We start from the raw sequence: 14,378 nt of genomic DNA on the forward strand, positions 1-14,378 counted from the left end.
GAGAGGAAATAATTTACTAGTTTATTATATGATTAATAAATTAATTATTAATAGATTAAATTAATTAATAATTGATCATAATTTATTTGAAATTAATTAGGGTTCAATTAGAAGTGCAAGGGTGCTTGGTAAATGCTTAATAGTTGAGCAAAAGAGAGGTTCTAGAAACCTCTAGATATGGACAATTTTAGAGTGTCGTGTAGGCAATCTAGAATGTTCCATTTACTAAGATTTGAAATAACATTATTTTATATTCAAATCTAAGGTTTCTAGGTTTTCCTAACAGCTATATAAAAGGGGCATCTCGCTAACAAATTTTCATCAACTTCATTCAAGAGTACCCTAGCCAAAAATTTGCATCTTGAAGAATGTTTGAAATAATGTTTGAATCAATCTAATATATTAAAGCGGTAAAGAACACAAAGATCTAAATAAAATCTATTTAGTTATGATTACGTCTGGAATGAGTGCAAAGGATTTTCAGTACAATTTGTAATATGAGAAAGTTTGTTACTCTAGACCTAAGTACTTACCATATTTATAAGGTACATCAAACATACAAAAAACACAAGGACTTAACCATACATATTGAAACTAAAAAGCGCCTTGTAACTAGATAAGATAACGAAAGACTTAACTTTCGTTATTTATAGACATGAAACCATAAGACATGAATCATAACTAAAATATCAAGCCTAGTAATGATTACTTGCAAGAAAAGCCGAGTCACTGAAATCTAGAGTTTTTCATCATACATGGCTAAAAACGAATCAAATGCAGTAAATTAAAGTGTAAACTACAAATCTTACTAAACAAAAGCAACGAGTCGAATCATGTTCTTCGGATCTTCGATTATCTCCATTAATCGTCTGAAAGTTGCCAAGAATTCGTCTGCTTAACTTCATCTCAGGTAAACATATAGTATTTTATAGGAGTACACAACAACACTTAAGGACTCGAAGACTTACACAATCGTGTAATGGGAAAACAAGATCGTGTAAATAATGAAAGTGCGTTCTGGGACAATTTAATAACGTCTGTTGCCACTCACTCTTGGAGAAAAACATTATCATATAAAGGGAAACACGATTACATATGTTGCCGTGTAACTGATTTTAGACTGCCTAGGCTGCTTAAGAGGTTCTATAAAAGGTTCTATAACACTTGCAGGAGACTTGCACGATCGTATAAGTGGAAAACACGATCGTGCAATCTTATCGTGATCTTCTGAGCATTAAACAATGGTCCAAATGGAGACTTACAAGGTCGTGTAATGGGGTTACACAATCATGTAAAGGATTTTTCGTCTATTTCAAACATAAATCTTTAGTTCTAGCTGCGTTTCATCTAATGCTCAACTTCGATCAGGAATTTCCAGCTCCGATTATGCTCCAATGCTTCCTAAAGTGCATCTGTAAATCTTCATGTTCTTGTCCTAGTCTATTTACCCTGAAAACACATAAAAATTAGTAGTACGGAGCATTCTGCAAATAAACGAGTAATCCACAATTTATTGAAATGCAAGGGAAAACCAAGCTAAAAGTAATAAAAACGTGCTAAAAGTTGCATAAAAACACATCTAACAAACCTCCCAAAGCTTAAATCTTACTACTCCTCAAGTAAGGAACTTATTGGCATTCGAATCAGGTGGAACACATATATATGGCTGGAAAACAAAAAAACTACCTATTGAATCCTATGCTAACTTAAACGATAACCATGGAAAATAAAAAACATACATATGCAATGCAATAAATAAGAAAAATAAAGCAATTATAAATCAAAACCACTATTTTTAATTTTCTTTTCATGATCAGACTTTACACTGAGGAAGCTCCAGTGGAATCATACTAACATTTTCTATACCTCTAGTGTAATCCTAAAACCCCAAGGTAAGAAAGATGCTTAACGATGCAAACTGATAAACCAACCATAAAATTAAATAATCCTTATATCTTAATTTACTTTATTCACAAAATATCATATTTTAGAATTTTATTTCATTTCAACTTCACCATAAGTCCCAAACTTGACCCTTCCTTAAGGACTCCAACAAGGCAAATCAGCTATAGCTAAAGCTGCCAGCCCGCCTAAAAGGCCCAACTCCTATGCTTCAATTGTTTTAAAAGTATCATATACCGCAACACAGGTTCTTCGTCCAACATATTTGACTTTGTGGTGGAGCACCACTTATATGAAACTTAGACTTCTTCTTTTACCTTTCGACTTTTAGTTTTTTCAATCGTCTTTTGTTTGAGTACTTCTTGAGGATTTCTTTGTTTAACTTAGACTTCTTTTATCTTCAACTTTTAGTTTTTTCAGTCGTCTTTTATTTCAGTATTTCTTGAGGATTTCTTTGTTTAACTTAGACTTCTTCCTTTACCTTCAATTTTTAGTTTTTTCAATCGTCTTTTGTTTGAGTACTTCTTGAGGATTTCTTTGTTTTACTTAGACTTCTGCTTTTACCTTCAACTTTTAGTTTTGTCAATCGTCTTTTGTTTGAGTACTTATTGAAGATTTCTTTGTTTAAGTTCTTGTAAGTTGAGTCAGGTACCGAGTTTGATGGTTGGTACCTGTTTTGAGCTTCGGTTTACACTTTGGTTGTTTCTTTGATTTTTTTTTGTTAGTTGAATGAATACGTTATAAGACTCTCGGGTTTTCCCCGCAGGGTAAGACATGATAACAATAAGACCAAGTTTATGTAGATTCAAACTAATCAAGTTGGGGCTTACTTAAAAGTATCGAGAGTTTAAAAACTGCTTTATTTTTGCTCACACGATGTTCCGATATTAGAGTTTATTTTATATGTTATAATTGCTTTAACGGTTCACGGCGTCTAACAACCCTAGTTATGAAGAACTATTATTACACCAGTATTGAGACTGTCGTTTTGGGTCCCTATTATTTTCCACATTTTCAGAGCACGTTCGAAAGTAAAGAATTTCATCATCTCATGCATTCAAAACTTTTTTTTCTCGATGCAACAATAAATAATTAAAAATGAATGAAAATAAAAATATTTTGGTATCTATTTTTGAATTTTTATGATGATGCAGAAACTAATGCAAAATAGAAAATATTTATTTTTTGATTTTTTTGAAAATAAAATAAAAAAATGATCAAGAAAAATAAAATTACTTTATTGGATTTTTTTTTTTAGTTTTTTGACTTTTTTTCTTCTTATGAAAAGTGAAACTGAAAATAAAAACTAAAATAATATTTTTCTTTTACAAAAATTGATAAATCTCTTCCCCAAGCTTAAAATATAGCTTCCCCGAATGCTTAGGGAGAAGCGTAATGACTCACTGAGGTAGATGGTGTGGAAAACGCCGGTAATGTGCAACATAAGGAGGGGACGATGGCCGTGGTTGTGAAGTACTAGACCGAGTGTTATTTTAAATATCAACGAGCAAAGTACTAATAGCCTTAAATTCACGAGAAGTATCTCGACGAAAATCATCAAAATCATTTCGAAGGTCGCAATAATTATTATCAAAGTGCTCCATATCACTACGTAGGGCAACGATATCCTCGCGAAGCTCTTGATATTGTTGTTGATTAATGGGAGAGTAGGGGTCAAACTGCGGATTGAAATTGCGTTGTGAATGGTTCGGATAATCAGTCTGCATGGGATCAGGCTGTTCACAATTCTCATGAAGTTCAACCTGTTGTGGGTGGGGATCGGTTTGCTCACAATGCTCATGAAGTTCAGCCTGTTGTGGGTTGGGATCTGTCTATCCACAATGCTCATGAAGTTCAGCCTGTTGTCGGTTGTGATCATGTTGTTCACAATGCTCATGAAGTTCAGCCTGTTGTGGGTTGGGATCTGTCTGTCCACAATGCTCATGAAGTTCAGCCTGTTGTCGGTTGGGATCATGTTGTTCACAATGCTCATGAAGTTCAGTCTGTTGTGGGTTGGGATCAGGTTGTTCATAATGCTTATGAAATTCAACCTATTGTGGTTGATGAAAATCTAGATCGGGATCTGGAAAAGGTTGATAAGAAGAAGATGGGACATTAGGGTTGGGTAAGGTTGGTGATTCGATCATATGGGCACGACGTCGGCGCCACGGATGAATTTGGTCTGCTTGTGCTAGATTCGACGGAAGAACCCAAACAGTGGTCTCAGGTGGGTCACTAAGAGTAAGCATAGCGGGGTCAGATACCAGAAGATATCTAGAGCTCTCACGCATCCAAACATAACCCCGCGCACTTGATCGAAACATGTTCGTCGATTTCAAATTAGCCAAAGTCAAGCGCGTTTCACCTCGAAAAAATGGGAAACCCTCAGGAACTTGTTGGTGAACGACACTCGCTAGCAACGACACCAATCCACAACAATGAATTTGACCAATAGTGCTACGAGCTGTTTTCAATAGTCTCCACGTAAGCCACGCACCAAGATGGGGTTTCCGGTTTCGAGTAACCATGCACCAAAGTAGTTCAAGCTCTTTTTTACCAGCCTTACTCTTATCCTCTTGTGGGAAAAGAATAATACAAATAAGTCGGAGTGTCATTTTCAAAACCGGGTGAATGATTTGGGATTGTTTAGACAAAGACGGGTTATAATCATTCAACCCGGTAATAGCTCTCCAAAAACTTGTTGGTTCAAAAGGTTGGTTAAATCGATGGGGTGGCATATTAGGACCATAAGTCCCATCAATAGGTGCATGAACCATATTACATAGATCATCAATGTGCAACTCATGAGTTGTGTTCATGACCCGAAAGATAAAATACCCGGATTTGGTAAAACAAGACATAGTGGCTAAAAACTCCCTAGTGAGGAGAGCTGAACTTGGAGCATGAAGATTCAAAAGTTTTTCCCACCCAATGTTGGCAAAAAGGGGGCGAACCCCATCGTAAACGTGAAGGGATTGAAGTGTGGCGACATGGGGAAATTTTTGGGGGAAAAATTCTCGGTTGTGAAAACCTTGAAATCGGGTCATTGAATCACTGGTTTCAAAGTAAAATGGATATTTATCGACCCAAACTTGAAATTGTGGGTCTTGGAAAGGTGGACGATTTCGATTAGACATAGTTTAAGTTAAACGTAAAGCTAATTTCAACAATGAAGTAAATTTCACGATATGAAACGAATATACCTGATAGTGCTCAAGAAATCGCAATGTTTTTGAGAAAATCTGAAAAAGGCAGGATTTTTGAATTTTTCAACCGATAATCTGTTCCTCGTGTATGATGCTTCACTTTTTTAGCTTCCTAAAAGATTAATCTTTGAACTTTAAGCAAGAAAAATGAGGAGATCTGAAGGATTTGACTGAAATGGCTAGAGAGAAAGTTGGGATTTTTTTGTGTGTTTGGAAATGATTTGTGAGATAAAAGAAGTGTAAACCCGTATACACGATCGTATAACCTGAAACACGATCGTGTAAGTATGTGGGTGTCTCGTTTTTTGCGTACTGTGGGATTTCTTCCTTGACGGCGTTTCCCGGAAGCGGCTCGTCAGCGTTGGATTACTTGCCGGAGTTCCCCGACAGCTGCTGTAGATCTCTTCTTCTTCACTGTCACGCTTCGTTCTTCAAAGACTCTCTGTCATACCCAAGAGCTTGATTAAGCTACGTTTGAGCTCTAATGTTTTATAATTTGGTTGTTTGTTGTTTTTGATTTTCGGATTAATCGATTCCCGTGATACCCAAAACCAAGAACATGTTAGGAAGGATTCCCAATTAAGAATATTCGGTTATGGTTATCGATTTTAAGGGGAAGAAAAAGACAGGTGAGATTACTGCAATTTTTGACCGTTGGACTTGGGATTGATGGGTTTTAGGCTCGATTATCCTTTTAATTTCAAAAAATCGCACATAGAAATTTGACATTGGTTTTTTGCAAGTCGAATTCCTCGAAGCTTCGTTTGCCCGGAAAGTGTTTGATAATTTGCTTGAGTGAGTTTTGTAATCTTGATTTTGTTGATAAGAGTCTTTTAAACTACTTCTCTATTATTTTACTTAAAAAATATGTGCTAGATATATTGGCAAAATTAAACCTAAATGCCTAAATATTAGAATCTTGATTATCATGTGATAGAAGCACCATCAAGTCTGATTTCGATAAAATTGTCAAAAATGACTAAAACACCTCTGATTTGTATTTGGTGGTCAAAACATACAAAAAAAAAAAAATTCTAATTGCACAAGGCTAATAAATGAATTTTGAATAAAAAGTTTCAAATTGTCATAAATCAACAAACCCTTGGAATTTTGAATAAAAATGATTTGTATTTTTGTTTATGCTTGCTACTAGACTGATAAGGATGAGATATCCATATGTAAAAAATTTAAAAAGTAATTATTTTGAGTTAGATATTATAATCTTTCTAATATAATATAATATTAAATTAAATATATGATTTTTTTAATTATATTAGAAACTAAATTTTAAAATGTAATTATTTGGAGTTAAATATAATAGATAATTTACTATCAATACTATATATATATATATATATATATATATATATATATATATATATATATATATATATATATAGAGAGAGAGAGAGAGAGAGAGAGAGTGAGTTAAGATCATATATAACTATTAATTATCACTTGATAATGGTATTAAAGTAATTTTTGATATAACTATTATGATAAAAAAAATCAAATCAATTAATAACCATTTAAAATATACATCAGTTTCACATTCTTATATCTAACACAGGATCGTCGTCTTCATCACGAAGTGGACGTATCCATCTATTTCATCGGTTCTCTAATTGATTATCTTTCTCTCTATATCCGATTCTAATATTAGGTCTAACAAAAAAAAAAGATGTTGTGAAGATTTATTTTATTCAACTGCCGACTTTTTTTTTTTTTTTTTTGGATTCCATTGCCACAGTGTTGAAAATCTTCCAAAATAATGTTTATTTATTAAGGGTTGTAAACCTGTTGTTCATCATTGTTTACTGATAGTGTTAAAACTCTTCCAAAGTAATGGCTTAGTGGTTCATCGGAATCATAGAGTACGTAGCACCTATTGATGCACTTTTCTTACTTTGAAGGTACAAGAACCATTTTTTTCTATTTAATGCGTTAATCGATTTACTATTTAATTATTTGATTTGATTTTGGCATAAGTTCACAATTTTACTCTATTTCCTTCCGAATCTTTTAATTAAAATCCTAGTTTTGAAATTGCTAATTTGTTTTGACTGAATGTCATAGATTTCCAAGTAATATGAATGAATTTGAAAATGTCGACATTTTTTTGTGTATTACTGTTATCTCATCTTATAATTTTGTAATTGTTATCTCATCTTATATTTCACATATTTACCTATCTTTGTATATTTTTATTGATATAATTTGTTGTCTCATTCTAAGCGAATTTGATTGTCGATATAAGAGTTGTTGATTAAGAGAATCAAGCATGATTTCAAGACGCATGACCGTTCAAGATCAAGTCAATTCTGCCAAGAATTATACATTTTTCGGGCACATACATCACGAATCACTTGAAGATCAAGCATATTATTCTTGAAGAATGCATCAATGACAAATTCTTGAAGAATTTTTCTATAACATAATCTTAAAGAATACATCAACAACATATATTCTCATGAACAAATCGTAATTGTACTTGTAATTTATGTTTCCTTTTTTGTTTTAGTTATTTCATTCTCAAAGAGAATTTTATATTTCTACATGTATTTTATGGTGATTCTTGTGAGAATGACACATTTACAATTGTAATTTATTTTTATTCTTACTAGAATATTAGATTTCCCATCTATACTTTATGTATTCTTTCTTTTTTATTTTATCATTCTCATGATAATAGTGGTCCGGTGGTTCGAAAATATTTATCCGTAAATACATTTTTAAGGAATAAAATCTAATTGCAAAGAAAAAGAACAATGCATTCTTTGAGAATTAAGTAAATATTTCTACATTAGAATATTCTTTGTATTTTGATTAATAGCTCATAAAAAAATACTTCGTTATTTAAGAATTCAATAAGTATTGCTACATTTTGGTATTCTTTAAGAATTGATTACATGGATATTTTGAAGAGATGAAAATCTGAAAATCGTTTAAAATTTTAAACGTAAATTTTATTATTTTCATATATCCTTTTTTCCAAAACAAATGGGAGAAGTGTTAACCATTGTGCGTCTAATCCAAAACTTCCATATATATTATTAACCATTTTTACAATTTTGCCCTTATAATTAATTAAATGTAGTTATATGGTAATTGTTAGCCCGTGTTAATAACATGTACTCTAAGACCACATCTATTCATCTTTTTAAATCTAGTGGTCATATTTTGGTCATACATTCACACAATACTTGTGATTCACATTTGATCCTAATATATATATATATATATATATATATATATATATATATATATATAGAGAGAGAGAGAGAGAGAGAGAGAGAGTTAGGTTCATTTGAGACCACCTATATTTTGTGAGACCGTGAGACACATTTTTTTATTTTTTTTAGTTAATTCAAGTTCCGAAAATAATATTTAAAAAAAGAATTTTTGGATTTTTCCATTTATTTTACATTTTAAAATTATTTTTTAGAATATGTACAGTGTAATATTCTATTAGAATATTTCACATATTTTTCAAAAAAAAATGGAATTTATTTTTATTTTTTTTTTAATTTTTTTGAGTTAATTCAAGTTCCGAAAATAATATTTAAAAAAAGAATTTTTAGATTTTTCCATTTATTCTTCATTTTAAAGTTATATTTTAGAATATGTCAGTGTAATATTATATTAGAATATTTCACATATTTTTCAAAAAAAACGGATTTTTATTTTTATTTTTTTTAGTTAATTCAAGTTCCGAAAATAATATTTAAAAAAATAATTTTTTGATTTTTCCATTTATTTTGCATTTTAAAATTATTTTTAGATTTGGTCTCACAAAATTATAATGGTGTCGAATAAACCTAAACCTATATATATATATATATATATATATATATATATATATATATATATATATATATATATAAGCATTCACTTTTTATAATGGTAGATTTCAAGTTTTTCAATTTTTATAGAAAAATATTTTTATTTTTATATCATCTTGGACCATTTTGGTTAACCGATATTTACTATTAACCATAATCATTAACCGACTAAAACCGTTTAGAAAAAAACTAATATTAATCGCTACCTAATGATTATTGAAATACATTAACCAATTATTGTGGTTATGGTTCGGTTTGACCAATAATCATCGAACCAAACCGCCCCATATACATTAATAGAAAATAACAACATACTTTTATGTATTTGTGCATTATAATATCCTACTTGTATGTCACATTAACTTTGTTAAATTACAAAAATGCCCTTGTTTTTTTTTACAATGTTTAGTCCAAAAATTGAAAACCTTTCCAGTTTTTGGTCCTAATATTAAGATTTTTTTTTTTTTTATACCAATTTTGGTTCCTTAAACCTTAAAAATAAGGACTAAATGTTAAAATTTATAAAATCAACCAAAAAAAAGAAAAAAACTCTAGTATTAAGTCAAGATACAGTTACAAAATAAAAAAGACTCACTCCAATCCTATACAAATCACTAAAAACCCTAACTCTCACTCTCATATATATATTTAAGCTATCTATATTACATATCACTTATAGAAGCTAAAGAATCAAAAACCGATTAGTGAACAAAACTAGAAGACAACAAATCTATATATATGGTGAAGTAAACTGTTAGGATTTGTGTTTGAAGGATACAACTTTCTCTTAGAAATATTTAGACCAAATAAAGAAGAGATAAAAGTCAGTAAACTAATGCGTAATTCCTCATTATATAGAGTAAATTACATGAACGGTTCCTATGGTTTAGGGTAATTTGCGCGTTTGGTCCCTAACTTATTTATTTAACTCGGAAGGTCCCTACTATTTCTTTTTGTTACACGTTTGGTCGCTGTCTTACCTAAAAAACTATTTTGCCCTTGATTTTTTAAAATATTTAAATAAAGACACCCCAACCCCACCTACATCACCTTAGCTTATCTATCCTACCATTTTTTTTCTTTTTAAATAATAGTTTTTTTAGGTAAGATAAACACCAATCGCGTAACAAAAAAAAAGTAGGGATCAAGCGCGTAACAAAAACAAACAGTATGGACTTTACGAGTTAAAAAAATAGGTTAGGGGCCAAGCGCGCAAATTACCCCAAACCATAGGGACCATTCGTGTAATTTACTCCATTATATAGCAACTCCACTTTAGCTCCAAGCCCTTCTACTTTAGTGTTATATCACATTTAGTCCTTGTTCGCCATTCCATCTTCCAAGTTCCAAATATGGTCATTTAGCTTTGCATGACAAAACAACCATTATTTTATCCCTACAAAGTACTAGCACCACAATTAAGCACATTTTCATTTATCCTTCCAAATACAAGATCAGAACTATTATTTATTTTAACACTAAAAAAGTCATTTAATATGTTTCTTTTTCACTTCCATTAGATTATCTTTACGTCATCTGGCTGTTGATATTTTTCTTGAGTAAATTATAATTTTATTTAGTGTTAAAATATAAGAAATAACAATATACTTTTATTTTATGTTTGTTATAGTTTGTGGCATTAAAACCGATTGAACTTCAACTATATAACAAATAAGTTATGCTTACCACATATCAATCAATCCCCACACTTATGAAGGAGGTTTACTATTTTTGTGTTATTAAAGGTTATTTAAAACTTTTGTCCAACAGCCAAATATTAAATTTAAAATATAAATAATGCTTCCCGATAAAGTTTAACTTAACTTCTTGTGTCCAACATGTGTTTCTTTCTATTTTCGCATCAACTATTTTTCTGGATAAAAAAAATGTTAAAAATATTTGGGAAATAATAAATGAGTAAAGTTTATATTTAATGGGAAATGAAAACCGATTGTATTCGGTCTTTATTTTTATATTAAGTAAAAAAGAAGTACTAATATATATAGGTTATCTGTATGGGAATAGTTGCTGAATCGGTAATAATGTGTTTGGATGAAATGTTGCTTACATACTGTTGACAAATAATTTTCCCATATCCAAAAAAATGTATTCCACAAAATATTTATAATACAAGTAATCAAAGGGCTAAGAATATGGGCTAACTATATATGGGCCACATACTAAAAGACTACAATATAAAATAACATATACATGAAATATATACGGCTAACATCCACCCGCAGTCAAAACGGGAGATCGAGATCGAACGTTCAGATTGGATCTAAAGTCAAGAATAAAAGTCGAGGGAAGCCCTTTGGTGAAGATGTTAGCATACTGAGACGATGATGGGATGTGTAGAACGCGAATCTGACCCATAGCAACTTTGTCACGCACAAAATGAATATCAATCTTAATGTGTTTTGTGCGTTGATGCTGAACAGGATTGGTGGACAAATAAACAGCATTGACGTTGTCATAATATACCAAAGTAGCAGAGAGAGGAGGATAATGAAGCTCACGAAGTAAATTGCGCAACCAACATGTCTCGGCAACTGCATTTACAACGCCTCAATACTCAGCCTCGACACTGGACCTAGAAATGGTACCCTGTCTCTTTGAAGGCCACAAGAGGAGATTCTGACCCATGAAAAGACAATAACGAGATGTGGAGCGAAGTGTAGATGGACAACCAGCCTAATCGGCATCAGAATATGCAATGAGACCATGAGATGGAAAGGCGTATAGTTTGAGACCATGATCAAGAGTACCATGAATATATCTCAAAATACGCTTGAAAGTGGTGAAATGAGGCTCTCGAGGATCATGCATGTAGAGACAAACTTGTTGAACAACATAAGTGATATCAGGTCTCGTAAATATGAGATATTGAAGAGCCCCAGCAAGGCTCCTATAGAGCGTAGGGTCAGAGACCGGTGGTCCTGTGCATTTAGCAACATAAGTTTCGATAAATCAACATATTTGTGCATTTTATTATTCGTATAAAGTTTATTTTTGTCTTTATATCCGTAACTCATACACTGCTAATCTAGCATTTCTCAAATGCTGCAGATAGCATGACAAGGCCCTTATAACTGGTCAGAGAAAATTAAATATCCTTCTATACAAATGAGGACAAATATAATAAATTTTTATTAATTATATTAAATATGATAAATGTCATAATCTTAAATGTTTAAGAAGATATGAAAAAAAAATAATAGAATATTTGATTTCTCAATTGGTTATTGCATCTGTTTACAAAAACAAAATTGGTATTAAACTTTAAATCATATATACTTATAAAGCTAGCATTTTTTCTTGAATCTCATGCATTTGAAACCCCCTTTTTTTTAACTTCTTTTCACCACATTCATTTGAAACTCCCATGACTTTTCAATTTCTTTACAATAATATTATAAATAAGTTAAATAATGTTCTATAAACAAGAAATGATGTTTTATTACAATGTCTTCATCCCACATCGATGGTGAGAGTAACCAAGAGAATGTTTCATGTTCTATAAATAGGAAAGGTTGTGAAATGTTTCAAAGGGACCAAACCATGAGAACTTCCTCATGCCTACCTTTAAGGGATTTTGAAGGTATTATTTGGTGAGATTGTCTATATTGACAAGTATCCAGTTAACTTTTAGAATTCCAAAAATGGTTTTGAACCGAATTTTTTCAGGTTTAAACAATGTTTCAGTAGAAAAAAAATTATGTAGTTTGGTATATTGAGTTGAACCGGAGCTGAATCAATTTGGACTGATAAAGGAATTATTTTCCTTTCACAACAAACATTTGAAACTCCCATGATTTTTCAAATTATTTCTAATAATATTATAAATAAGTTACATAATTTTATATAAATATAAAAAAGCATCTACCTAAACCTAAAATTATAACTGTTTGAAAAATCACTTTGATTCAAAAGCACGAAATATATACAAACCGGGTTTCACTAGAAAAAAATATGTAGTTTGGTATATTTAGTTGAATCGGTCCGAGTTTGATCTATTTAGACCATAAAAGAAGCATTTTCCTTTCACTACATACATTTGAAACTCCCATGATTTTTCAAATTGTTTCAAATGATATTTTAAAAAAAGTTACATAATCTTATATAGATGTAAAAAAACATCTACCTAAACATAAAATTATAATTGTTTGAAAATTCGATTTGATCAAAAGCACGAAATATATGTGCAGATGTCTTCATCCCACATTGATGGTGAGAGTAAACAAGAGAGCATTTCCTCTTCTATAAATAGGAAAGGTTGTGAAATGTTTCAAAGGGACCAAACTATGAGAACTTCCTTATGCCTACCTTTTTAGGATGTTGAGGGTATTCTTTGATGAGATTGTCTTTATTGGCAACTGTCCATTTAAGTTTTAGAATCCCGAAAATGGTTTTGAACAATATTTTTTTAAGTTCAAACATAGTTTCAGTTGAAAAACTGTTATGTAGTTTGGTATATTGAGTTGAATCGATCTGAGTTTGATCAATTTGGACCGATAAAGGAAGCATTTTTCTTTCAGTACATACATTTGAAACTCCCGTGATTTTTCAAATTGTTTCGAATAATATTATAAATAAGTTACCTAAACATAAAATTATAATTGTTTGAGAAATAAATTTGATTAAAAAACACAAAATATATACAAACCGGGTTTCAATAGAAAAAACGTTATGTAGTTTGGTATATTAAGCTGAATCGGTCCGAGTTTGATCAATTTGGACCGATAAATGAAGCATTTTCCTTTCACCACATACATTTGAAACTCCCATGATTATTCAAATTGTATATAATAATATTATAAGTTACATAATGTTATATAAGTATAAAAAAATCTACTTAAACATAAAATTATAATTGTTTGGAAAATCACTTTGATTCCAAAGCACGAAATATATACTCGATTATATTTTATTAATGAATTCATTTTATACTGACATTTTGAATCATGAAAATACATATAAACAAACTTTCTATATTAAGTACCTAACTAAATTTATGATTTTAGGATTTAACAAAAAGTTATTCAATAAAACTTAATTTTTTATAGCAACTTACGAGATTACTGAAAAATAGAACTATTGAACAATAAATTTTCTGGATAACGTTTTATTTTTATTATTTAATAGTTTTATTTAACAAAATGAAATTATTGGCAAATAAAGAAATGATTTTGGACCGTATCTTTTAGATTTAGATCAAGTTTAATAAGGATCCGAGTGTCTTCTGGCTGAGTTAGACAAACTCGCTTCCATTAGAGGCCGAGTTTAAGTAACATGCCGAGTATTTGGTTGTGTTAGCCAAATTTTACAACCCTGTATGTAATACAATTTAAAGTTTTAACCTTATAAAATACGTCACTATTATCATATGTTCTACATAATTATGGTAATATTTATGATACAAAACATT

At 30.8% G+C, this 14,378-nt stretch overlaps 1 long non-coding RNA gene across 1 annotated transcript; it reads right to left on the bottom strand.

Moving 5' to 3' along the window:
• Nucleotides 1–678: 678 nt before the first annotated feature.
• On the bottom strand, nucleotides 679–5,893 carry LOC145093156 (uncharacterized). Its single transcript, XR_013702777.1, has 2 exons — nucleotides 5,106–5,893; nucleotides 679–1,449 (listed from the first exon to the last, which is right to left on the bottom strand). It is a non-coding gene; the product is annotated as an uncharacterized LOC145093156 (long non-coding RNA).
• Between the last annotated feature and the right edge of the window lie 8,485 nt (nucleotides 5,894–14,378).

This window comes from Lactuca serriola, chromosome 3 (genome assembly GCF_051521515.1).
Source record: "Lactuca serriola cultivar US96UC23 chromosome 3, Lser_US96UC23_V15, whole genome shotgun sequence".
NCBI lineage: Eukaryota > Viridiplantae > Streptophyta > Magnoliopsida > Asterales > Asteraceae > Lactuca > Lactuca serriola.